The sequence below is a fragment of the Neofelis nebulosa genome, chromosome 5 (assembly GCF_028018385.1).
Source record: "Neofelis nebulosa isolate mNeoNeb1 chromosome 5, mNeoNeb1.pri, whole genome shotgun sequence".
NCBI classification, from domain to species: Eukaryota; Metazoa; Chordata; class Mammalia; order Carnivora; family Felidae; genus Neofelis; species Neofelis nebulosa.
In genome coordinates, this window is record NC_080786.1 from 39,115,258 (window position 1) to 39,141,749 (window position 26,492).

The 26,492-nt window shown below is 38.6% G+C and overlaps 1 protein-coding gene and 1 pseudogene across 6 annotated transcripts in view; both read right to left on the minus strand.

Moving 5' to 3' along the window:
* Positions 1-26,492, minus strand: part of SLC9A9 (solute carrier family 9 member A9) — a 703,484-nt gene that overhangs the window by 632,693 nt on the left and 44,299 nt on the right. The window lies entirely within an intron of this gene.
* Positions 574-3,332, minus strand: LOC131511964 (low molecular weight phosphotyrosine protein phosphatase-like; annotated as a pseudogene).

The window sequence follows — 26,492 nt, forward strand, 5'->3', positions numbered from 1 at the left end:
AGCAACACCCAGGAGCCCAAGAATAGGAACAGGATGCAATGACAGCTGGCACCACTGAAAGTCTGCACATACCAACCTTCCCTCCAACTGCAAACAATACCAACCACCTCACCTGCAGGGCCCTCATTTCCTTCCAAAGAGAAAAATACAGGAGACACAAGACCACCACTCTCTCAAGAAAGCTCACACCTTTTGGAGAAATAATGGATCCACTATGGCTGCAAATGTGCCACAGGCCAGAATTCTAGACAAGATATTGCATGCTCCCACTATGATTTGATGAGAACAGTCATCCCTGTGGTCTTCTACCTGAAAGCCCAGAACTTTATCTTACATCAAATAGACCTTGAATGAGGTTCACTGACAAACTCTGACAGCCCTGAGCAGGTTCAGAACTGCGACATGTAAGGTAGGCCTGGTTGGACCAGACCTGAGAAGGATGCCTGGGGGATAAAGCCTTGCATCAGGCAATGGACCAATGCTGCTTCCATAGTTTGGGCAAAAGTACTGTGGAAACCTGAGATGCTGGCATAAGCAGGAACTGAGCAAGGAGTACAGGAGCCCTCTGCACCATCTCTGCAACTTCTCTGTAAACCGAGAATCACTTAAAAGTAAAAAAAAATATTAAAAAATAATAATGAAAATAAAGTGAATCTCTTGTAAGTAGTATTTCATTGGATATTGTTTTTTGTCCATTCACCCATTCTATGTCTTTTGATTAGAGAATTTAATCTATTTATATTTAAAATAATTATTGATAGGTAAAGACTACTACTGCCATTTTGTTAATTGTTTTCTGGTTATTTTGTATATCCATTGTTCAATGTTCCTTATCCTGCTATCTTTGTTCATGTTTTGATGTCCTTTGGTATCCATATGCTTTGATTTCTTCTCCTTCTCTTTCTCCATCTTTTTCTTCCTTCTTTTTAAAAATCTATCATTGTTATAGGTTTTTCCCTTGTGATGACCATGAGGCTTACATAAAATATCTTAAAATTATAATACTTCATCGTATACTTTATACTTTTACTTCTCCCTCTCACATTTTAGGCTATTGTTGTTACAACTTACATATTTTTGTAGTGTATAATTAATAAGAGATTATTCCAGTTATGGACATTTTTATTATATTTATTTTCTTAACTTTAAACCATTGTTGTAAGTAAATTACATACCACAATTAAAAATTACAGAATCTACCCTTGACTATATATTCCATAACCAGTGACCTTTACACTAATTTTTTATGTTTTTATGATGTTAGCTAGCCTCTTTTTATTTCCATTCAAAGAACTCCTTTTAGCATTTCTTGTATGGCAGGTCTAGTGGTAATGAACTCCGTCAGCTTTTGGTTTTCTGGGAAAGTCTTTATCTCTCCTTCATTTCTGTAGAATAGCTTCACTGGGTATAGTATTCTTGGTTGACAGGTTTTTTTTTTTTCCTTTTAACATTTTGAATATGTCATCCCATTCTCTCCTGGCCTCAAATATTTCCGTTGAAAAATTTACTAATAGCTTTATCGGGATTCCCTTGTAGATAATTCTCCTTTCTATTGATGCTTTAAAAATTTTTTGTTGTTGTCCTGGATCAAACATTTTTATTTATTTGTCTGCCAAACACAAAAGCTGATTTCTATCTATAATTATTTTTTAAGATAAGAAACAGTGAGTCAACTGAAGAAACAACTGTGGCCTAACTGTGAAGACTATGGCACTCACCATGAGGCTGTAGGGAGAAATGGTAATGACATTAGCAGGCTTTCTCCAAGAAGGCTCTGTAGCACCTCACACACTGCTAGTAGATAGTCTCAAAGTCAGACTCATTCCCATAATAAATAATAAATTGTTTCAATAATAAATTGTTTTTGTGGATAACTCTCAAGTAGTTCAATTTTAGATTTGCATTTCTTTTCCTATTCGAGTATCTCAGATTGCTTTCATCCATATGTAGTATATAATCAGATGTAGCAAAGTCTTCTTTGGTAACCTGCCAGGCAATGTTAACCCCACAGACTGATGGGAATAATATGCTTTTTTATTTAATTGTGCCCTCCATAATTGGGAGGGTTTGCTATTTCATATGTAGATGTCACTGCATTTTCTATCCTCCAATTATCTGAAAGCTTTTGATCAGTTACAAGTTTTCTGAAAACTTATTCTGCAATGGGTGACTGACATGTTACCCAGACACAAAGAGCATAGACTTGGATACCTGCTCAGCCATCTTCCCATGCACCAGTATTATATTTTTCAGCTCTAGAATGTTTTTTTTTCTTTCTTTTTTTTTTCTTGCTTTCCTTCTTTCTTTCAATTCTATTGCTTAGTCAAACTTTTCATTTTGTTCATGCTTTGTTTTCCTAATTTTGTTTAGTTGTCTGTGTGTTCTTGGAATTCACTAGACTTCTTTAAGAAAATTATTCGGAATTCTTTGTCTTATAGTCCATATATCTCCATTTCTTTAAAATCATCTATTAGAGCTTTATTAGTTTATTTTGTTGGTGTCATATTTACCTACTTTTTGTGATCCTTGATTCCTTATGTTGCTATCTGTGTATTTAAGTAATCCGGTTCCTCTTCCAGACTTTACAGGTTTGTTTTGGCAGAGACAGGTCTCCAAACAGTCAAATTCAAACAGTCAACAGTTTGAGTTTCTGGACATGTATACTGGTAATGTTCTTGGGTAGGTGGGGCCTGCGATTATGATTTATTTTGGGGTGAGGCAACTGTGCAAGTTCTGAGGCCAGGGATGGAGATGGTAGTGCCACTGGGTGAGAACAGTTGAATAGGGCTGCTTTTTTGGTTCACTACCCAAGTGAGGTTGTAGGATGGGTTCCATGACTGCCTAGATTCTCTGTTCACACTTACTAGATGGTTAGGTCTGGGTACTATATTCATTAATAGATGAGGCTATGAATTATCTTTCCTTCCCTGACTGGTCAGCAGGATAGGACTTAGGGCTTGTACAGCTCATTGTTTGGGGACCCAAAGCAGGCAAAAGTGTGCACTAAATTTGCCTGTCAGCTGAGGCCACCAATTCTTCTTTGCAGACAGGGAAAGTCACAGATGGCTCTCTGTTCAAGTGTCACTGTAAGCAGGGCTATTGGATAGACTCTACAGCTTACCGTGTGCTCTGGTTGGGTTCCTTGGTTAGGCAGGCTTGAGGCTATACGCAGCGATAAGTGGGGCTACAATTTAGTTTCTCTATATGGGCATAGTGGGAGAAGCAGCTGTAAAACTGGCAAAGCTCTTTGTTGTCTTAACTCAAGCCAACCTATGCCCCAAATTCCCTGGCTGGAAAGGGCCACTGGCTTTGCTCTGAAAACTATTGGTTCTGCCTACCTGTGTCTCAGCTTAAGCACTACTGCAGCACACAGCTCCCAGGCATCCTAGCCAGCTCTTCTGGTCAGGTGGGACAGGGAGCCACAGCAGGTAGGCCTATGTTCCAGCTCCCTTGTCTGGAACAATGAAAGGGGAAGGGTCACTCCAGGCAACTCTCAATTTCCCAGACTATCTAGCTGGGAGGGGTTGGGAGCTACCCTCAGCTTTGGCTATGAATTAATCCTTCTGCCTATGTATAGCACAGAAACCTTCCTGTGCCTGGTACTGGCTTTGCTCTGGAGGTGATAAACTCTACCTACCCACCTCTCAGTTTGAGCACTACTGTTCTACACAGCTTGTAGGTGTTCCTCTGGCCAGTAGATGTGACCAGGAGATACTCACCATAGTGGGCAGGACCATTATTCAGCTCCTTGCCTGAGCATGGGCAAACAAGGCTCTAGGGCTAGCAAGACCCTTCATTTAAAAATTCAAATCAGGCAGATCTGTACCCCAATGAGTTCCCTAGTCAGACTGCATTACCAATATGGTTCTTCAGATGAGCAAAACCATTGGTTGGGATTACTACTTTATCATTGCAGGTATAAACTTGATCTGCCAAGATCCATGTGCTTGTTGTTATAAGATCCTCCCTGCTTCTCCATCATAAGTCAGATTCCCAGTGGTCAAGCCCCCAAGGTTCCCCTGAAATCCCCATGGAGTGAGATGAGAGTAGAGGTTCCCACAAAGCAACCCCAATGGTCAGTGGGGAAGACTGGTTTTCTCCCCCTGGGTTCTCTTTTTGTCTTACTGGAGGACCTAATGGCTCAAGGAAAACCCCTCCATATAGTGTTGCACTGGCCTGAGGGAAGTGAAAAAAAGTCATTAGGTAGTCACTTCTCTTACCCTTCTAATGCAATCTGTCTTGTCTCTGTGATGTAGGGGGTGATTTAGACTCACCCTCATGTTCTAGAATTCTTTCAGTGAAGTTCTCATCTTGAATAGTCGCTAGCTGTCCTTCTTGTGATGGGGAGCAAAGTCAGGAATGATCTATGTTACCATCTTGGTGAAGTCTAGTTTTAATGAAGTCCAGCTTATCAATTGCCTCTTTCATGAACAATACCTTTGTTGTTGTATCTAAAAGTAGTCACCATATCCAAGATCACCCAGATTTCTCCTGTTATTTCCTATGAGTTTTATAGCCTTTTGTTTTGTATTTGGAACTCTGACTCATTTTGAATTAACTTTTGTAAGGAATGGTCTATGTCTAGATTTATATTTTTGCATGTGGTATCCATTTTTTCCAGCACCATTTCCTCAAAAGACTATCTTTGCTTCATTTTATTGTCTTTGCTCTTGTGTTAAAGATAAGTTGACTATACTTATGCTGGTCTATTTCTGAATTCTCTATTCTGTTCCAATGAACTACTTTTCTATTCTTTCAGCAATACCACAGTTTTTTGAATACTGTAGCTTTATAGTAAGTTTTGAAGCTGGGTAGTATAGTTCTCTGAATTGTTCTTGTCCCTCAATATTGAGTTAACTATTCTGGGTCCTTTGCGTCTCCATGTAAACTTTAGAATCAATTTGTTGATATCCACAAGATAGGTTGCCAAGATTTTGACTGGGATTGCATTGATTCTCTACAGATAAAGTGGGAAGAACTAATATCTTGACAATATTGAGACTTTCTATCCATGAACATGGAATGTGTATGTATGTATGTATGCATGCATGTATTTAATATCTTTCATCAGAGATTTGTAGTTCTCTTTACATAGATCTTGTGCATATTTTGTGAAATTTACACCTACATATTTAAATGTGGGGGGTATTAATGTAAATGGTAATATGTGTTTAATTTTAAATTTACTTATTAAATGCTGGTATATAAGAAATTGATTGACTTTTACTTAGTCCCCATTAAAGTGTACTGAGGGCTCTGCAACTGTACTAGTCACAGGGCATGTATAATAATAACTAGTTATAGTTATCAACCTCAAGGAGTTAGGGGGAGGCAAAAGAGAAGGAAACATGTAATCACATTTTTAGAAAAGAAAAAGCTATCCCAATCCCAGTCTGAGAAAAAAAAACAAACATGTTTTGAGTGATATAATTTATTATGTTCTTTTGGGAGAAAGCATTACTCCTAATTAATCTTTAAACAATTTCCCTACAGATTTTAATAGATGAAAATTTGCTTTGGGGAATCAAGTGACTGGTTACCCTGATGACTGCCAATCAAGAATCTGATGATCTTTTTTAAAAAATTTTCTAAGCCTATTTAATTATTTTGAGAGATTGCATGCATGAGCAGGGGGTAAGGGTTGGATGTAGGGGAGGGGCAGAGAGAGAGGCAGAGAAAGAATCCCAAGTAAGCTCCACACTTGGCATGGAGCCTGACATGGGGCTTAATCCCATGAACCATGAGATCATGACCTGAGCCAAGACCTAAGAGTTGGACACTTAACCGACTGAACCACTCAGTTACCCCTAGAATCTGGTGATCTTTAACCAAACATTCTTTCTTCTTTTTTATATCAACAATAATTATGTAATCATTCTTCTAACTACAAAATTTCTTACAAGAAAGCATCTTTCAGTTGGCTAATATACACTCTTTCAGGTCTTTACCTTGTAGCAAAGTTCTAATAAACCTCGACACATGCTCATAACTAAATTGCCTGAAAAGCTTTATTTAACATTGTAATAGAAAATTAGAGTTGTAATAGAAGTTATCACAAGGATGTGGGGAGCACTTGAATTTTGGATGTATGAGTGGGTGGGGGTGGAGGAGGAAGGCATTCATTCAGAAGTGACATCTAAATTGAATACTACAGAAGTTCCGGAAGATGGCGGCGTAGGAGGACGCTGGGCTCACCGCGCGTCCTGCTGATCACTTAGATTCCACCTACACCTGCCTAAAGAACCCAGAAAACCGCCAGAGGATTAGCAGAACGGAGTCTCCGGAGCCAAGCGCAGACGAGAGGCCCACGGAAGAGGGTAGGAAGGGCAGCGAGGCAGTGCGCGCTCCACGGACTGGCGGGAGGGAGCCGGGGCGGAGGGGCGGCTCGCCGGCCAAGCAGAGCCCCCGAGTCGGGCTGGCAAAAGCGGAGGGGCCGGACGGACTGTGTTCTGACAGCAAGCGCGACTTAGCGTCTGGGAGGTCATAAGTTAACAGCTCTGCTCAGAAAGCGGGAAGGCTGGAGGACAAAGGGAGGGAGAGCTGCTGAGCCCCCGGAGGACAGAGCTCAGCTTGGTGGGGAACAAAGGCGCTCGCCAGCGCCATCTCCCCCGCCCATCCCCCAGCCAAAATCCCAAAGAGAACCAGTTCCCGCCAGAGAACTTGCTCTGCGCAAACACCCAACTCTGTGCTCCTGCGGAGCCAAACCTCCGGCAGCGGATCTGACTCCCTCCCACTGCCACAGGGCCCTTCCTGAAGTGGATCACCTAAGGAGAAGCGAGCTAAGCCTGCCCCTCCTGCCCCCGTGCACCTTGCCTACCCACCCCAGCTAATACGCCAGATCCCCAGCACCACAAGCCTGGCAGTGTGCAAGTAGACCAGACGGGCCACACCACCCCACAGTGAATCCCGCCCCTAGGAGAGGGGAAGAGAAGGCACACACCAGTCTGACTGTGGCCCCAGCGGTGGGCTGGGGGCAGACATCAGGTCGGACTGCGGCCCCGCCCACCAACTCCAGTTATACACCACAGCACGGGGGAAGTGCCCTGCAGGTCCTCACCGCTCCAGGGACTATCCAAAATGACCAAACGGAAGAATTCCCCTCAGAAGAATCTCCAGGAAATAACAACAGCTAATGAACTGATCAAAAAGGATTTAAATAATATAACAGAAAGTGAATTTAGAATAATAGTCATAAAATTAATCGCTGGGCTTGAAAACAGTATACAGGACAGCAGAGAATCTCTTGCTACAGAGATCAAGGGACTAAGGAACAGTCACGAGGAGCTAAAAAGCGCTTTAAACGAAATGCAAAACAAAATGGAAACCACCACGGCTCGGATTGAAGAGGCAGAGGAGAGAATAGGGGAACTAGAAGATAAAGTTATGGAGAAAGAGGAAGCTGAGAGAAAGAGAGATAAAAAAATCCAGGAATATGAGGGGAAAATTAGAGAACTAAGTGATACACTAAAAAGAAATAATATACGCATAATTGGTATCCCAGAGGAGGAAGAGAGAGGGAAAGGTGCTGAAGGGGTACTTGAAGAAATTATAGCTGAGAACTTCCCTGAACTGGGGAAGGAAAAAGGCATTGAAATCCAAGAGGCACAGAGAACTCCCTTCAGACGTAACTTGAATCGATCTTCTGCACGACATATCATAGTGAAACTGGCAAAATACAAGAATAAAGAGAAAATTCTGAAAGCAGCAAGGGATAAACGTGCCCTCACATATAAAGGGAGACCTATTAGACTCGTGACTGATCTCTCCTTTGAAACTTGGCAGGCCAGAAAGGCTTGGCACGATATCTTCAGTGTGCTAAACAGAAAAAATATGCAGCCGAGAATCCTTTATCCAGCAAGTCTGTCATTTAGAATAGAAGGAGAGATAAAGGTCTTCCCAAACAAACAAAAACTGAAGGAATTTGTCACCACGAAACCAGCCCTACAAGAGATCCTAAGGGGGATCCTGTGAGACAAAGTACCAGAGACATCACTACAAGCATAAAACATACAGACATCACAATGACTCTAAACCCGTATCTTTCTATAATAACACTGAATGTAAATGGATTAAATGCGCCAACCAAAAGACATAGGGTATCAGAATGGATAAAAAAACAAGACCCATCTATTTGCTGTCTACAAGAGACTCATTTGAGATCTGACGACACCTTTAGATTGAGAGTGAGGGGATGGAGAACTATTTATCATGCTACTGGAAGCAAAAGAAAGCTGGAGTAGCCATACTTATATCAGACAAACTAGACTTTATTATTTTTTTTTTAATTTTTTTTCAACGTTTTTTATTTATTTTTGGGACAGAGAGAGACAGAGCATGAACGGGGGAGGGGCAGAGACAGAGGGAGACACAGAATCGGAAACAGGCTCCAGGCCCCGAGCCATCAGCCCAGAGCCTGACGCGGGGCTCGAACTCACGGACCGTGAGATCGTGACCTGGCCGAAGTCGGACGCTTAACCGACTGCGCCACCCAGGCGCCCCCAAACTAGACTTTAAATTAAAGGCTGTAACAAGAGATGAAGAAGGGCATTATATAATAATTACAGGGTCTATCCATCAGGAAGAGCTAACAATTATAAATGTCTATGCGCCAAATACCGGAGCCCCCAGATATATAAAACAGTTACTCATAAACATAAGCAACCTTATTGATAAGAATGTGATCATTGCAGGGGACTTTAACACCCCACTTACAGAAATGGATAGATCATCTAGACACACCGTCAATAAAGAAACAAGGGCCCTGAATGATACATTGGATCAGATGGACTTGACAGATCTATTTAGAACTCTGCATCCCAAAGCAACAGAATATACTTTCTTCTCGAGTGCACATGGAACATTCTCCAAGATAGATCATATACTGGGTCACAAAACAGCCCTTCATAAGTTTACAAGAATTGAAATTATACCATGCATACTTTCAGACCACAATGCTATGAAGCTTGAAATCAACTACAGGAAAAAGTCTGGAAAACCTCCAAAAGCATGGAGGTTAAAGAACACCCTACTAACGAATGAGTGGGTCAACCAGGCAATTAGAGAAGAAATTAAAAAATATATGGAAACAAACGAAAATGAAAATACAACAATCCAAACGCTTTGGGACGCAGCGAAGGCAGTCCTGAGAGGAAAATACATTGCAATCCAGGCCTATCTCAAGAAACAAGAAAAATCCGAAATACAAAATCTAACAGCACACCTAAAGGAAATAGAAGCAGAACAGCAAAGGCAGCCTAAACCCAGCAGAAGAAGAGAAATCATAAAGATCAGAGCAGAAATAAACAATATAGAATCTAAAAAAACTGTAGAGCAGATCAATGAAACCAAGAGTTGGTTTTTTGAAAAAATAAACAAAATTGACAAACCTCTAGCCAGGCTTCTCAAAAAGAAAAGGGAGATGATCCAAATAGATAAAATCATGAATGAAAATGGAATTATTACAACCAATCCCTCAGAGATACAAACAATTATCAGGGAATACTATGAAAAATTATATGCCAACAAATTGGACAACCTGGAAGAAATGGACAAATTCCTAAACACCCACACTCTTCCCAAACTCAATCAGGAGGAAATAGAAAGCTTGAACAGACCCATAACCAGCGAAGAAATTGAATCGGTTATCAAAAATCTCCCAACAAATAAGAGTCCAGGACCAGATGGCTTCCCAGGGGAGTTCTACCAGACGTTTAAAGCAGAGATAATACCTATCCTTCTCAAGCTATTCCAAGAAATAGAAAGGGAAGGAAAACTTCCAGACTCATTCTATGAAGCCAGTATTACTTTGATTCCTAAACCAGACAGAGACCCAGTAAAAAAAGAGAACTACAGGCCAATATCCCTGATGAATATGGATGCAAAAATTCTCAATAAGATACTAGCAAATCGAATTCAACGGCATATAAAAAGAATTATTCACCATGATCGAGTGGGATTCATTCCTGGGATGCAGGGCTGGTTCAACATTCGCAAATTGATCAACGTGATACATCACATTAACAAAAAAAAAGAGAAGAACCATATGATCCTGTCAATCGATGCAGAAAAGGCCTTTGACAAAATCCAGCACCCTTTCTTAATAAAAACCCTTGAGAAAGTCGGGATAGAAGGAACATACTTAAAGATCATAAAAGCCATTTATGAAAAGCCCACAGCTAACATCATCCTCAATGGGGAAAAACTGAGAGCTTTTTCCCTGAGATCAGGAACACGACAGGGATTCCCACTCTCACCGCTGTTGTTTAATATAGTGCTGGAAGTTCTAGCATCAGCAATCAGACAACAAAAGGAAATCAAAGGCATCAAAATTGGCAAAGATGAAGTCAAGCTTTCGCTTTTTGCAGATGACATGATATCATACATGGAAAATCCGATAGACTCCACCAAAAGTCTGCTAGAACTGATACATGAATTCAGCAAAGTTGCAGGATACAAAATCAATGTACAGAAATCAGTTGCATTCTTATACACTAACAATTAAGCAACAGAAAGACAAATAAAGAAACTGATCCCATTCACAATTGCACCAAGAAACATAAAATACCTAGGAATAAATCTAACCAAAGATGTAAAAGATCTGTATGCTGAAAACTATAGAAAGCTTATGCAGGTAATTGAAGAAGATATAAAGAAATGGAAAGACATTCCCTGCTCATGGATTGGAAGAATAAATATTGTCAAAATGTCAATACTACCCAAAGCTATCTACACATTCAATGCAATCCCAATCAAAATTGCACCAGCATTCTTCTCGAAACTAGAACAAGCAATCCTAAAATTCATATGGAACCACAAAAGGCCCCGAATAGCCAAAGTAATTTTGAAGAAGACCAAAGCAGGAGGCATCACAATCCCAGACTTTAGCCTCTACTACAAAGCTGTCATCATCAAGACAGCATGGTATTGGCATAAAAACAGACACATAGACCAATGGAATCGAATAGAAACCCCAGAACTACACCCACAAACGTATGGCCAACTCATTTTTGACAAAGCAGGAAAGAACATCCAATGGAAAAAAGACAGTCTCTTTAACAAATGGTGCTGGGAGAACTGGACAGCAACATGCAGAAGGTTGAAACTAGACCACTTTCTCACACCATTCACAAAAATAAACTCAAAATGGATAAAGGACCTGAATGTGAGACAGGAAACCATCAAAACCTTAGAGGAGAAAGCAGGAAAAGACCTCTCTGACCTCAGCCGTAGCAATCTCTTACTCGGCACATCCCCAAAGGCAAGGGAATTAAAAGCAAAAGTGAATTACTGGGACCTTATGAAGATAAAAAGCTTCTGCACAGCAAAGGAAACAACCAACAAAACTAAAAGGCAACCAACGGAATGGGAAAAGATATTTGCAAATGACACATCGGACAAAGGGCTAGTATCCAAAATCTATAAAGAGCTCATCAAACTCCACACCCGAAAAACAAATAACCCAGTGAAGAAATGGGCAGAAAACATGAATAGACACTTCTCTAAAGAAGACATCCGGATGGCCAACAGGCACATGAAAAGATGTTCAACGTCGCTCCTCATCAGGGAAATACAAATCAAAACCACACTCAGATACCACCTCACACCAGTCAGAGTGGCCAAAATGAAGAAATCAGGAGACTATAGATGCTGGAGAGGATGTGGAGAGACGGGAACCCTCTTGCACTGTTGGTGGGAATGCAAATTGGTGCAGCCGCTCTGGAAAGCAGTGTGGAGGTTCCTCAGAAAATTAAAAATAGACCTACCCTATGACCCAGCAATAGCACTGCTAGGAATTTATCCAAGGGATACAGGAGTACTGATGCATAGGGGCACTTGTACCCCAATGTTTATAGCAGCACTCTCAACAATAGCCAAATTATGGAAAGAGCCTAAATGTCCATCAACTGATGAATGGATAAAGAAATTGTGGTTTATATACACAATGGAATACTACGTGGCAATGAGAAAAAATGAAATATGGCCTTTTGTAGCAACGTGGATGGAACTGGAGAGTGTGATGCTAAGTGAAATAAGCCATACAGAGAAAGACAGATACCATATGGTTTCACTCTTATGTGGATCCTGAGAAACGTAACAGAAACCCATGGGGGAGGGGAAGGGAAAAAAAAAAAAAAAAGAGGTTAGAGTGGGAGAGAGCCAAAGCATAAGAGACTGTTAAAAACTGAGAACAAACTGAGGGTTGATGGGGGGTGGGAGGGAGGGCAGGGTGGGTGATGGGTATTGAGGAGGGCACCTTTTGGGATGAGCACTGGGCGTTGTATGGAAACCAATTTGACAGTAAATTTCATATATTAAAAAATAAATAAATAAATAAATAAATAAATAAATAAATAAAAATAAATTGAATACTACAGAATGAGTAGAACAAAGGGCAGTAGAGAGATGGGAGGAGTCTGAGACAGTAGCTAAGAAAAAGACCTAGAAGGGAAAAAGTATTATCTGTGTAGCAGGTGGCTACCCTGCCCATGTACATTGGGCTTGAAAATGTCCTGTTCTCCAGAGCACATTCACCTTGCCTGTATCTGCATCTAAACCTGAGATTTCCCCCAGGAAGCAGAAGGTCATTCTTCCCTTTTTTGGGAAATGCTGGTAAAAAACCTGGAAGGAATATAACATCCCCAAGGGTTGTCCTCAACCAATGACAGAGTGGTGTAGCTGATACATAAATTCCCCCATTTATTCTCCCCTTGGATGGGATAATTCTAAATATGTTTCACAGTGTTTCCCAGAATTTCCCCAGGGATTTGGCGCCAGTCCAACTGTGGGCACTGGGTTCCTTTTCCTGTGTCACTGCCCCACTCCCCACCAGTATGTTCTGAGCTTCCCAAATAAAGTGCTTTGCACACCAGGCCTTGTCATAGGGTCTGTTCTGGGGAATTCAGACTGAACAGCCTGTTTGGGATAATTGCAAGCAGTTAAGCAACAAAGAGAACTTGTGATATGCAAAAAGGTAAAAGCAAGGTTGGGCTAGAGTATGTAAGGCCCTGATTTGCCATATTCAGCAGATAAAAATCACGATGCCCAGTTAACCTTTAATTTCAGATAAACAACAAATAACTTTTTAAAATAAGTATGAATCGGGCATAGTTATACTAAAAAATATTGTTTATCTAAATTAAATTTACTGGGTATCATGTATTTTATCTGGCATTGCTATGGGATCGAAAAACGATTTGGAGCTTTATCAGTAGGACACTTTGGTTCCAGTGTGGAACATGGGTTTGAGAAAGGCTGGAGAAACCAGTGAGAAGACATAACCACTGCCCAGAGATGAGGCCTGGGTCTGGGGCTTTCAGGGAGATGGGAGAAGTAGATGGAAGGCATAAGGGAAAGTTATCTGCACTTAAACTAGCTGCCAGGGCAAAATAACTATCTCATTAGACAGGATGGGAAAAGACTACCAAAAATGAGTGCAAAGTCCTGAAAATGCCCCCAGAGTGTTCAGAAAAAGACATCAAACTATCAGTGCAAGGCCTCCCTTCCTTTCCTCCTTGATGTGCTCATGCCCATGGAGTAGAATGCCCTTTTTCAGGCCAAAGCACCTTGCCCCCTGAATCAAACTACAGGAGTAACTATAGGCCTGAGCACTCCTCCTGAAGCTCTCTGATGACCTAAATTACAATGGGCTCAGCTCAGCCCTGTCCCCAGATGAGCCCTTGACCAGAGCCTCTGGAAATTACCAGATGTACATGGCAAGGGACACTAAGGAAAAGCAAATTCTCTTTAGCTTATTTTCTCTTTGTTGGTGTTGTTCCCTGAGATGGACCTTGCCCTATACGATAACCCCAGCCATGGTGCACACATTCCTCAGAATGATGTCACAGAAAATCCAGTCTCAACATGGAAAGGGATAGGAAGCACATTTGGAATCACACGGTGTTCTCTGTGTGAAGAGCTCTTCAGTTTCATTTCAACTTTCATGAAGGAAATTCTATTCCTGTGGGAAACCACTTCAAAAACAATATATTGAAAAAGAAAGAAGAAAAATGAACTCCATTATACCAACGGTACATTCCTTTCTTCTGTTTTGCTCTGTTTCTCCCACTCGTAAAATGCACACCAAAGACTATTAGAGAATATAATTTGAACTGCTTCATTCCAAAGTTAAAGTGTTGAGAGATTAAAAAAAAAAAAAAAAAAACTACAGTGAAATAAAAACAGGTCTCCATTTTTTAACACTTGAATTTGATTATAACTTTCAGTTCTGAAATTTGAAATTGTACAGGGCTATTTCCTCAAACTAAATTATACATACTCTTATCAGACACTAAAAAGCATGAGTAGTTATCTGGAAATTATGTGTTTTCTACCCACATTCACATACGCACACAGAGACTGTAGTATAAGCAATTTGTATAAGACAAGCTATTGATCACACATTCATCTACCCCATAATAGTCAAGTTGGCATCCCAGGGTCTCTAGGTCTACTCTGTGCCAAAGATCATTTTGATTGTTTACATATAGTATATATATAATTCTCATAAAAACCTCATAGGGTGGATATTCCTCCCCCCACTTTACAATGTAGAAATTGAGGCTCAGAAGGGTTAAATAACTTTCCCAAGGTCACACAGTGTATAAGTGACATGTATGGGCTGAATTGTGTCCCTTACAAAATTCATATGTTGAAGTCCTACCCTTCAGTACCTGAGAATGTAATTGTATTTGGAGATATGGTATTTAAGAAATAATTAGGTTAAAATGAAGTCATTAGTATGGACCCTAATTCAATATGATTGTGGTCCTTATAAGAAGAGAGAGACATTGTGGAAAGACCATGTGAGGACACTGAGAAAGCAATCATCTACAAGCCAAGCAGAGAGGCCTGAGGAGAAACTGACCTAGCCAACTCCTCAATCTTGGACTTCTAGCCTCCAGAATTATAAGAAAATTAATTTCTATTGTTTAAGCCACCCAGTGTATGTTACCTTGTAATGACAGTCCTATAGCAGCCAACCCAGAATTACCATCTGATTTGCAATTTTCCTGAAATCATCATTTTTCACCAGAGAATCAGGTCTGGGAGAAAATGGGGTTAAGGGAGAATTAATTTTACTTAATATTCAATGTGCCAAGGCAAACTAGGGTTTAGCTCAAGGTAACCAAATTACCCAAGATGGCCCAATGTGGGGGTTGTGGTGGTAAATGTGGTGATGTTGGGAGTTCTAGGGAGGAAGGGCAGTAATAACTCAAGCCCAGAAGAGCTAGCGATAGCATTTTTCCTTCAGGTAATCAGTTTATTAAATCAGACCTCAGACGATGACCAGGATCTCAGATGCAGGATCCAGGCCCTGTCATGTAACCCAGCACGGGGAATTGGAAAAAGTTTAGTAAGGGTCCCCAAGTCACCCTCTCTCCCACCAATTTTCCATATATTGCACTGAAGCCTTGATGACTAAGTTATTAGGCCCCTCTTCTGGTCCAACATGGATCTGCTGGGGTAAGGGAGGGCAGAGCAGAAACTGGGCCCATGCCTGGTGACCCAGACAAGCTCCCCAAAATGCTGAAGGGGGCCAATTCTCCTCCTCATGATGAATTTTTCCTTCTCAGAATTTCCTCCCAAAGGAGAGAAAGGGAGCACAATTATCTATGGAATCCAGTTTGCTTAGATGTCACTTTAAATGAATAGGAGCCAGCTTCAAATAAAACAACTACTCCCTCTTTCTGGTTTCCCGGGGCAGAGTCTGTGATTTTCTCCACCTACTCTTCCCCACTCTCCTACCACTATCACAGGTGAGGGTTCTCAGCCCTGCATCTTCTGGCCTTGATGGATACCCAGTTCAGCTCATAAATCCCTCTCTTACAAATCTCATTTTTTTCTATCAGTTACCAAACTTCCCCAAAAAATATTCTCAAGTCTTTGTAATTTGATATCTGTGATATGCAAGCTGCCCAAAACCCAAGGCTTGGGCAAGAGCTGTTTCTTCCCAGACTTAAGGGCTGTACTAGGCTTTATAGTTCCCTAGAGAACTGGAATGCTGTACAGAAAACTGAGGCAGAAACAGTACTGGCCTTCATCAATCTCTTGGGACAGGTACTTATCAGCATGGAACTCCTGAGTTTTTAATATACAGGGCCCCAAGGCTTGCTAAATACTGAACCTGAAACTGTACTCCACTTTACCTCTCACTGTCCCCCCACTGGCAAGATGAAAGCTCTAATGCTCCTGTTTGGTCCTACTATGGTCAGAGTCAGCCAGAATAGGACTCTGCAGATCCATCTTTACTTCACCTTTTCTTGAGTAGACAATGAAGTAACTTTATTTAAAAACTTGACTAATGTTTAACTCTTGGCATTTTGAACCTTTTATTCAGTGATGTATAAAAGAGTTTATTAATTTATTTGGGGCCTGACAGATATAAGGGAGACTTCCCTACTTTTAGCCAAATATTCACCTAAAGTATTCTAGAAGAAAAATAAGAAGTAGGGGGAGATGAGGAAGAAGGAAACAAGGAAAGGGAGGTGTAGGGAAGAGGAAGGAAGGGAAAATTTCCAGCTCTTTGGATCTAATGGACTAACCTGCTTCTCTTGCCTGTTAGGGGTGAGTGGTCTGTTTAACTTCAGTTCTGTCTAGATAATGAGCAGATAACAGCATACCTACCCCTTGCATAGAATCTCATGATGTCTGCTATATCCTAGGGCTTCATTATCCTTGGCATGGGTCTCTCTAGGCCTGTAGCCTTTCACTGTGTGATTCCTTAGAAGGACCTTGTGAAAAGGTGAGCAAGTAGTGCCTGATCCCCAGGTATTCTCAGCCAAAATCCAAAGGTGGATCTGACTTCTTTCTTTTGAGCCCTTAACAGAACTCCAGTTTCTTGGTATTACTTGGCTCAGAATAGTATTATAAGAACTACACTTATCAAGTTGGCCCTCCTGGATTTCCCTGGCATAGTAAAAATAGATATGGCTTCCCTGTGTCTAGGTTCAGATTTGCTGATGTGACTGTCAGCCCTTCTTGGGTCAAGAGTTCAAGATATACAGATGTAATCAACTGAATGTTTGTGTCCCCGCAAAATTGATATATTAAAGCCCTATCCCCTAATGTGATTATATTTGGGAATAGGGCTTTTATAGAAATAATTAAGGTTAAATTAGGTCATTAGGGTAGGGTACTAATCCAATAGGATTAGTGTACTTGTAAGAAACATACCAGAGCTTTCACTCTCTCCCCTGTGAAGGTACAGTGAGAAGAGAGCTGTCTATGAGCCAGAGAGAAAGCCATTACTAGAAACAAAACCTTGCCAGACACTGATGTTGGACTTTCCAGCTTCCAGAACTTTTAAGAAAATAATTTTCTGCTGTTTAAACCATGTGGTCTGTTGTATTTTGCTATGGAAGCCTGAGAAGACTAAAACAAAAGAGTAAAACATATGCCTCAGTTTTCCAGGAAAAATATAAAGGGAACTTTGATTTCCATGTGTATATGATTAGACAATCTACAAAGGTTGTCACAATCATTATTTTAAAAGTTTCTAACTGCAGACCTAAATGGTACATTATGATACTCATTTTACAAAAGGGAGAACAGGATAGAAGAAGGAAGGTGATTCATGCAGTGTCAAATGTAAGGGAGGGGGTCAAAATCGGAACTCATACCGAGACCACTGTTCTCTGCACAAAACTAAGCTGCTCTATAACAATCAATCTTCACACCATGATGTCATCTGCAAATTTGATAAGAAGGTTTCAATGTCTTCACACAAACAATAAAAGTATTTAACGGGGGAGTTGTTACTTACACTTTCTAACCTGAAGACGACAAATGGGTTTCATCTTGCAAGCCAATTGATTTTTTGGCAGTGGCTGCCAATCCTGTGTATTGACAAGGGTTGTGAGGTCACGTTAGGAAAGAAAATCTGGATTATCTATCAACATTGGTCACAGACACAGTGAGTGTGAAGCATGTAAACCTGGGATTACACATGCTACTCCAACCCCCAAGACAACATGGAGTCCTCATGGATGAACAAAAATGCTTTCCAGCATGAAGAACAAAAATATATTAACAAGGTCAGCCAAGGATAATTTTTTTTCTTAGAATTATTTTTTGAGTTACGTCTCTCTGATCGCTTCTCCTTCAATTTTCATTCTTCTCTGTCAGAATCGAAAGCTGGGGCCTTGAAACTAAATTTCAAAATAAATTTCTTACATGAAATTTTGTGTAGGAGATAACTAGTGTCTAAGAGACAAGTTCTTCAAGATTTTACAATAAACACAGAAGCAGATTTCATGAAGGACTGAGAAGGAGGAAAAAAATGGTTCTCAAGAACATTCATAGCAACTGTTTCATGGTTGGTAGAACAATTGGATATATAATCAGGGAGTAAACAACTTTGATTATAGTGGATTATACCAAGAGACATAATAATATGGCTGTAATTATATATCAGCAGTTGTGCCTCAAATTCTTTTGGAAAATAGCTACTACAAGTTTTACAGAAATAGATTCAAGATAACAAGAAACATAAAGATCACAGTAAAAGCCCTTTGAGACTAAAAAAGTGGCATTTTGCGTCTCCCCATTCTTCAAATCTTAAATATTTTCAGAAATAAATCCTTACTGTATATGACAGTAAACTACAAAGCATGTCAAGCTAATTTTCCCCCTAATTATTCAGTCCTGCATAAGCTAGATGCATGCTTTCAAAACAGATACATGCTTAAAATTATTTAAGAAATAAAATGGCTCAAATAAGACTAACTTATCAATACTTAATAACAGAAGCAACTTCATATAACTACTTTTCTTACCAAAGCTTATCAAATGCCACTTTCATTGACCAAAACTGATAAAAGCTGTTTTTATTATGGAAACTAGAGATATATAAAGAAGATCTTAGAAAAAAATTAGAACCTGTTTTAATTCCATCTTGTTGATTTTTTAAGAATAACTTCTGATTCTTGAAGATAAAGCTTTTTCCATTAATTTTGAAAAGTAATACTCCTAAAGATTTTATCGGAGCCTTCCACAACTTGGGTTCTATGACCTAGATGTTCTCTACTCCTAGTATTTATGTTCCTGAGAAAAGCTCACTGGTAACATAAATAATGAAGTCAAACTTCTGATCTTTTTGTAAAATAAAAGTAAATTATAAAATTGGTACACAGAAAAAATGAGAAAGTGTGAAGCTCTAGCAAAAGCACTTAAATTTCATGTAAAAACTAAGGAAGAAGATCTAAACCCACTTAGTGACAGGTTTGATTTCAGAAAAATGAGACACTCTTCTTATTTCACAAAGTACTTATTTTCAAATTTTCAAATACTCTTTCTCTGAAAATAGGGCTCAAATGAGGTAAGAGAAAATAAACCTGAGTTCTAAAAATACACAAAGGCCTCAAACAATACATTTTCTTAAAGTCATAGAATTGGACACTTAAAATACTCCATTGGGTTTGTATCAGAAGTAGTTAACTTTTTGATACAAGTTATTGGACAGAAAGTAATAATAATATCTTAACTTTGTTAAGTGCGTTAGTGCTCCCAATTCACGCATGTCATTGGTGCCCCCTTCCTGCTTGGTCTGGGGGAGACTGACCTAACCTCTGCTTGGTTAAAGCTCTGAGCTTTCCTCAAATTTCCCACAGGTACAAATTTCCCACAGGAACAGAGAATATTCCATACTCTTAAGATCACTTTGGCTTCCAGGCTATTTCTGCCCAATTCCAGTGTTAACTCAGATGCAAGATATCCCCTTTCTTGAGTTCCACAAAAATTCTCCTCTCACAAAGCTTGTGAAAGTGTGCAGAATTTCTGAAGATCTGGGGCGTCATGAGAGACTTGGAAGGGGTTTATATTGCAGCACATAGGTAATCTCAGATGAACAGATTCATCTCTATACTTTTCCTGTGGTTCAGTTTCTTCAACACTGGGAATGTACACCTGCCCATCTCCCTATACTTATGGGTGACTATAGCCTCCCTGCCTCCCTCACTTCTTGCCCCCTACACTTAGGAGCAAACCAACTCCTCTTTTCGTCTAGAGCCACAAATTCTCCAACAAAATACCCATCAGGATACCATCTGTGCCTGAATATAAGAGATCCAAGAATGCATTTTCCAAAAGAGAAGATCCCCTTTAAAAAGTTTCTGGCCAACATTAAATGATTGATATAGGAGAAATAGTCAAATGTCTTCTTACGGTATTGAGTTTATCAATTGAATCACACAATCATATTTAAAAACACACATGAACCTATACCGCTTTATAAAATACTGGGTTTTTATCCTCATTCTCACAGTTCATGAAAATTCTTCACAACTGACATGAGTGTCTTTGCCAACAATAGAGCCATTGTTAAGTCATCTGACACAGTTCCTCCAAACACATCAAGTTCGTTTCTTTCTAACTAGTTGGAAGTACAGCATTTTTAATCCTGCCAGACTGCTTAAACTGAAATTTTATCCCAAGTCGTAAGAATCAACTTGTTATTTATGTTCTCCATAATGTAACCATTTAATTTATTGCTTTTTAAAGTGACACTTAAGCCTTATTTACAATGACATTCAACACAATTCAGAGGTCACCCTAGGGAATAATGATTATAGTAGCGGGGTTAAATTTCTTTGCCTTCTTTTTTTTTTTTTTTTCAATAACCAAGACTCTCAGGTGACCTTTATAAATAACTGAAATTAACACTGATTGAAGCTGTTTCAGACATATACTCCCTAAATAGTTATTTGTTGCCCAACTATTGAAAGAATGATGTATGAGACTTGAATTTAAGGTTGCTCTCTTTTTTGGAGGGATAATTTTGAGGGGGGAAAAAACTGCAAACTCTCACCTTATAACCTAGCACATAGGCAACTGTCCCTTAACTTCTTCCCTAGAAGGACTGTGGGGCCAATTGTTAAAATTTTCCTTATTATCCATACACTATATCATTTAATATTTGTAACAGGGCAAATATTAATCCTATGTTACAGATGAAGAAACTGAAGTTCAAAGAAACATAATGACTTGCCTAGTGTCAGATCACTTGACAGTGGGTGAAGACTAGTCAAGTGGTTTTCCTTAGAATAAAATAAAAACAAAACATAATAACCTTTCAAAGTTGCTAAGACAGTAAATCTTAAATGCTATCACCACAGAAAAGAAACTGTAATTATGTGAAGTGATGGCAGTGTTAACTAATGTTCTGGGATGATCATTTTGCAATACATAAGTGCATAAAATCAACATAGTGTACACTTTAACATACATGATGTTGTATGTCAATTACATCTCATTAAAGCTGGGGGAGAAAATGTGTATAATGACCTCATAGTACTGTTGTAATAGAAAAATGAAAGACCACCAAATTAATGATTAAAAAAATAATAATGCAATAACCTGGATAATGGTCTGTGATGAAGAGGAATGCTTTTCCAGCAATTGACTTTGTAGTCTAAAAAATAAATATAATTCTTTATGTATTCTTTCATTGCCTGATATTTTAAAACATCCTTTGGAATTCTTTTCAAGGCCTTTCTGGTTTTACCTGTAATTGGATCATTTATTACCAAATTCAAAGGTTTAAATAATTATTTTCTTTTGCTTTAATTTTCACATTTTTTAAAGAATTTGTGACTATGTTAAATAAGAAATCATCCAACTGATACTTGTTTATTTTTAAAACTAAAATGACAAATTATTTCAGTCTTTCCAAGGAAGTTTTTGTTCTCATTGCTAGACTGATATAATGGATTTTTTTTTCTTAAGAATCTCGGGGACAATTCAACAGGAGGAGGGCATTCAGAGATAAGACTGCTCTTCTCAGGGGAGAACAGGCCTGATGGTAGGCAGGACTTTGATAGGGGTAGGGTTTGGGCTGAGGACTGTGAAATTTGGGGTGTGTGTGTATAAGAAAGAGCACCACCTGCAAAGAAAAAGGGGTGGGGAGACAGGTTGATTTTTAAACAGCTACTCCAAGGATGAAAACATTGAGGAGAGCTGCTGCTAGATCTACGGGAGCCTTGCTGTACAATGCACAATGTGAAATGACTGTGCCACCCCTATAAAAAACACAGCAAAGGCCAAGTTTCTTTGCTCTTTCATATAGACACGAAAATACTTTGTGCTTTGTGTACAAATCCCTTTTGGGGTAAACGAGAGAGCACAAAGAAGAGGTAGCCAAGCTAAATTCTTTAAACAAAGGCTGAGTGGAGCCCAGGACCCGGGACTGCTAAATTCTGGATTCAGACCAAACTTTTAACATTTTTAAATGCCAAATACTTTGCTTTTGTCCTCATTCAGGAAACATAAGACCTGAGCAATTTTCATGGTTTCTAAAATGAATCCAAACTGAAAGAAGACATCAGTTCATGCATAACAAAAACTCTGTCTCATAGATTGGAGTGCCTACATCTTTACCATGGTCACCTCCTCAGCTTGAACTCCAAACATCATCAGAAACCACCTAATTAGTTCACTGTAAGAAACCACTACCTCGGGAATTACAAAGGACCCAAATTCATATAATCAGTATATTTTTCTTCTTATAGGTGAACACAACTGAGCAACCAAATCAGAAGGCCCCTTGCTCAGAAGGCCCTTTGGTGGGATGAAATCAGAGCAAGCAAAAACACTACACTGAAACTCAGAATGAGGAAAGTCTTATTTGAAAACAAAACAAAACAAAACAAAACAAAACAAAACAAAACAAAACAAACACTCTCAAAAGTCCATTGGGAATACCCTCTGGATCCATAACTACACTGGAACTCATCTGAGGTCAAATACTCTGAAGTCTTAGCAGCTAGGAAAACTGTGCTGCTTGACTGAGTAGCCCTCACCTTATTAACAACAGTCTTTCTTTGGACATAATGATTCATTCAATCTGGGGACAGCTCAGACTGTCTTTCCAGTGACTTTGCATACCTATGCAATTACCTTCTCTGTTTTGACCTTCAAGTTTAACTGTCAATAAGAAATCTTATTTCTTTCATTTCTTGCTGAAGCCCACACTGCAGGTTTCTGAGAAAATACTACCATTCTCTCCAAAATAACAGGGCTATAATTTCTGTATAAGAAACCATACTGTCACTCGTCCCTTTTTAAAAAGAATTGTTCTTTAAATATCTATTTCTCCTTTTTTACTTAATTCTAAAGACTCTAAGAAACCTGTAGAAACTTAAAGTCTTGCAAGGATTTTTTAACGACACTTGTTCTTAAAGGTTTAGATTTTGAACATTAGAAGATGTGTCTTTGTAAGTATCCTTGTCAGCACCTCATTTTGCTCCCTTTCAACATGTTTAGATTCAATAGCAAATTCTTACCTAATTGCCTCTTCATCGTTAAGTCCAAATGGAATTCTAGTATATCAACTACTTATGTGGTTTACTTGTTTGTTTTTAATTTTGTGTTCTTCAGTAAAGCTAAAGCAACAACAACAAAAACAACAACAATTCTGGAATGCATTTCAGAGGGCTTTGTGCTTTCTGGGACCATCTAGTATCACAGCAACCACTAAAAGTCTAAGTGTTCTAAAAAATAAAAATAAAAACAGGTCTGGAAAATGTTACTTGGCCTATTTATATATTGGGCCTATTTCCATGGCATTCCAAGATTTAAATAATGCATGGAGCCCTTCCCTACCCATTCTGATTAATTATTCATTCACAAATATTTATTGAGCATATCTACTTTGTGTCAAGGACTATATTAGGTATGAGCCATACAACAGAGAACAATGCGCTTTATATCTAGAGTCAGTGTCTACAACCTTTTTAATTTGATCCATGCTCTTAGAAAAAAAGGCACTATACTCATTAAAAAAATTATTTATAAATCACATATATGTGTTCCCATTACTGATATCTTATAGATTATGGGAATTCATAAAAAAAAACTATTTTAAATAGATGAGATTTTCAAAAGTTAACAAGAAATATGTGTTCTAATGTTTTCTTGCCACATATCCCCTGGTTCAATTTGCATAGCAACTAAGGTGTGTGCATGTCTCACTTTGAAGACCACTGAATCTGTTGTCCAATGTTTAATGCATCTGTCGTTGATATTTAAATAGTGAATTTGTAAAGTGCAAGTGTATTCATTGAACTATTTCACAGATGAATACACCTCTTTCAAAATGTAATGTGAATTCAAGAATTACATGTCAGTGTAGGAAAACAACTTAAGAATATGTATATTTTTTTGTTAAACTTATGCAATTTCCCAGACACCAAATTATGTCATGATCTTAGATTGGTAACTTATACAATATATGACATGAAATAAATACTCAAGCTTGAAAATTCTGACAGAGACTATAAATATTTCATTTTATAGTTCTATTTCTTTATCTTTGCGCTAATCAATATGAATTAAATTTAATGGCATGCCAATACAATATACAAGATAGTCATTACATAGGGTCTATAATGTAATTGATAAAACATTGATTAATAGTTATCATTCTTTAGTAAATTTTTCTTTAATGAATAATGAAGGTATTGTTTATTATTATAATTCATCTTATTATTATACAAACAATTCTTTAAGAGAGCTCTTTGGAAGATGAACGAAAAAGGCAACAGCCATTGACAGACCTGGTTTCTAGGGTCTGTCATTTTTAAAGATACTAAAATCTTAAAATTTAAAAGCATATACATATTTATAAATAACTGAGCTTGTGTGTGTGTGTCTATCTATAAACCATAGGGTCTGAAAAGAAGTAATACTATAATGAAAATTCCCTTCATAGGAGAGCAAACTTTTGAGATTAAGGATGAAAATAAAATATTGGTGGTCAAAAGGGGAGAAAATAGCTTCTTGGGAAACTTCAGTAATGATTCCCAAAGCTTTTAGAAGCCTCACTTTAGATCTAATGTGGAATCAGAATATTTTAAATGGAAAAAAAAAAAGACTTTAAGTGAAAATTATCAGCTGGACTACTATAAAAAAGGGATGGCTATATTTGAGATATCTTGATCTCAAGGAAACTTAAATAGATATTACTAAGTGAAACAAGCTTACCTGAAAAGTTATACACTGTATGATTCCAGCTATATGACATTCTGGAAAAGGCAAAGCTATGTAGAGAGTGAAAAGATCAATGGTTGCCAGGAATAGGATGATTTTAGGGCAGTGAAACTATTCTGTATGATACTGTGGATCATACAGTACTGTATAATATTGGTGAATACGTGTCATTACACATTTGGCAAAACCCATAGGATGTACAACACCAAGAGTGAACCCTAATATAAATATGGAGTCTGGGTGATTATGATGTGTCAATGCAGGTTCATCATTGTAACAAGTGTACCACTCTGATGGGAATGTTGATAATGAAGGTGGCTGAGCATGTGTGGGAGCAATGAAGTATAGAAGAACTCTCTGTACTTTTCTCTCAATTTTGCTGTGAATCTAATACTGCTTTAAAAAACAGTCTATTTGGGGTGCTTGGGTGGTTCAGTCAGTTGGGTGTCCGACTTCTGCTCAGGTCATGATCTCACAGTCTGTGAATTCGAGCCCCGTGTCAGGCTCTGTGCTGACAGCTCAGAGCCTGGAGCCTGTTTCAGATTCTGTGTCTCCCTCTCTCTCTGCCCCTCCCCCACTCACGCTCTGTCTCTGTCTCTCTCAAAAATAAATAAACATTAAAAAATTTTAAGAAAAAAAGTATATTAAAAAGCCTATATGCTCTGGTATGCTGCTATTTTTTAATAAGAAATAAAATATTTTTTCAAATAAAATTGTAACATCATTTCTTTAGGTTTTTAACTAACACATTCCATTATGCAATTTTACAGGGAAATTATATGACTAAAATGAGCCATTTACACATAGATGGCACAATGAGTATAATAAATATTGACCAAGTTTTGGTTGGTTGAAGTACTTTTATATAAATGCCATTGACTATTTCTGTAGGCTCATTTAAACAGGTAAAAGTAATGATTAATTGGAAAACATTTTTAGTTTTGCATGTGCTCAGAAAGACAATGATTCAACATATTCAATAAAAGGCCATTCTGGAGACTATACTTTGAAGTAAAGCAGGGGATTCAATGGAAAGCAGTTAATAGATCAGGATAGAGACAATTGTGAGACAACAGGTCAAAGGAAAATTACTGAACTTCCCCAGGAAACTTCTAATGATTTAAATCTGCCTTACTAATAATGTTGGAAGAAACAGTTCCTTTCAATTGCAATTTTTACCCTTAAGGAAAGATATAGGGGGGGAAATGCTTCATTTTTTTGGTTTCTATAGTACTTATCTCATTATATACAAATGTTAACATGAATGTCTCCTCTTATGTCTCAGAACTTTTGATGTTATAAGGAACAGAAAAAACTTAAGCTGTGTGACAGGTTGCTAAAGCTATCTCCTAAACCTATTTTCCCCTTCTTACTCAGTAATCAAGTTTTAGAAAGGCATGCAGGTAGAGACTCCATTTCCCTGTCAGCTTTGTAGTTTGGTATGGCCAGGTAATGAAACTTAGAACCAATGATATGTGAATAGAAGTAATGTTTCCCATTTCTAGGCTTTG